At 63.4% G+C, this 1624-nt stretch overlaps 1 protein-coding gene across 2 annotated transcripts in view; it reads right to left on the minus strand.

Annotated features, from left to right (window-relative positions):
• CFAP100 (cilia and flagella associated protein 100) overlaps positions 1–1624 on the minus strand; it is a 38067-nt gene extending 36443 nt beyond the window's left edge. For both annotated transcript variants that reach the window (XM_075995564.1, XM_075995563.1), the window contains exon 1: positions 1499–1624. The gene's annotated coding sequence lies outside the window, so the exon portion shown is untranslated. The remainder of the gene's footprint in view (positions 1–1498) is intronic.

Consider the following 1624-nt stretch of genomic DNA (forward strand, 5'->3'; position numbering starts at 1 on the left):
TGGATGGGTGGATGGATGGGTGGATGATTGGGTGGATGGATGGATGGATGGGTGGATGGATGGATGGATGGATGGGTGGATGGGTGGATGGATGGGTGGGTGGATGGGTGGGTGGGTGGATGGATGGATGGATGGGTGGATGGATGGATGGATGGGTGGATGGGTGGATGGATGGGTGGGTGGATGGGTGGATGGGTGGATGGATGGGTGGATGGGTGGATGGGTGGGTGGATGGATGGGTGGATGGGTGGATGGATGGATGGGTGGATGGGTGGGTGGGTGGATGGGTGGATGGGTGGGTGGATGGGTGGATGGGTGGATGGGTGGGTGGATGGGTGGGTGGATGGGTGGATGGGTGGATGGGTGGATGGGTGGATGGGTGGATGGGTGGGTGGGTGGATGGATGGATGGGTGGGTGGATGGGTGGATGGATGGGTGGATGGGTGGATGGGTGGGTGGATGGGTGGATGATTGGGTGGATGGATGGATGGATGGGTGGATGGATGGATGGATGGGTGGATGGGTGGATGGATGGGTGGGTGGATGGGTGGGTGGGTGGATGGATGGATGGATGGATGGGTGGATGGGTGGATGGATGGGTGGATGGGTGGATGGGTGGGTGGATGGGTGGATGGGTGGATGGGTGGGTGGATGGGTTGATGGGTGGATGGGTGGGTGGATGGATGGGTGGATGGGTGGATGGGTGGGTGGATGGGTGGATGGGTGGATGGGTGGGTGGATGGGTGGATGGATGGGTGGGTGGATGGGTGGGTGGGTGGATGGATGGATGCATGGGTTGATGGATGGGTGGATGGGTGGATGGGTGGATGGGTGGATGGATGGGTGGATGGGTGGATGGTTGGGTGGATGGATGGGTGGGTGGATGGGTGGATGGGTGGGTGGATGGGTGGATGGGTGGATTGGTGGATGTGTGGATGGATGGGTGGATGGATGGATGGGTGGATGGGTGGGTGGATGGATGGATGGATGGATGGGTGGATGGGTGGGTGGATGGGTTGATGGGTGGATGGGTGGATGGATGGATGGGTGGATGGATGGGTGGGTGGATGGGTGGGTGGATGGGTGGATGGGTGGATGGCTGGGTGGGTGGACGGATGGGTGGGTGGATGGGTGGATGGGTGGATGGGTGGATGGATGGATGGATAGATGGGTGGATGGGTGGGTGGATGGGTGGATGGGTGGGTGGGTGGGTGGATGATTGGGTGGATGGGTGGGTGGATGGGTGGATGGGTGGGTGGATGGGTGGGTGGGTGGATGGGTGGGTGGACAGGTGCGTGGGTGGACAGGTGCGTGGGTGGACAGGTGGACAGGTGGACAGGTGGGTGCACAGGTGGACAGGTGGTGGAATGGCGTATGTGGAATGACAGCAAGCCGGCTGCCGTCAGGGGCCCCCAGGGTCCCGCAGGGCCACCTCAGGGGTCCCCCCGCCCCGCCCCCATCCGTCCGGGTCCCGCGCCCCCGCCCCGCGCACACGCACCTGTGGCGCTGCCAGTCCGCCTCGCGCTGCCGCGCTCCGCTTGTTTCCGGTTGCCATGGCAACCCCAGCGTGCCTGGCCGGCGGAGCTGTGACGTCACAATTGCCCGGAAGGCGGGGAGGGGGAGG

This window comes from Microcebus murinus, chromosome 20 (assembly GCF_040939455.1).
Source record: "Microcebus murinus isolate Inina chromosome 20, M.murinus_Inina_mat1.0, whole genome shotgun sequence".
In the NCBI taxonomy this organism is placed as follows: Eukaryota; Metazoa; Chordata; class Mammalia; order Primates; family Cheirogaleidae; genus Microcebus; species Microcebus murinus.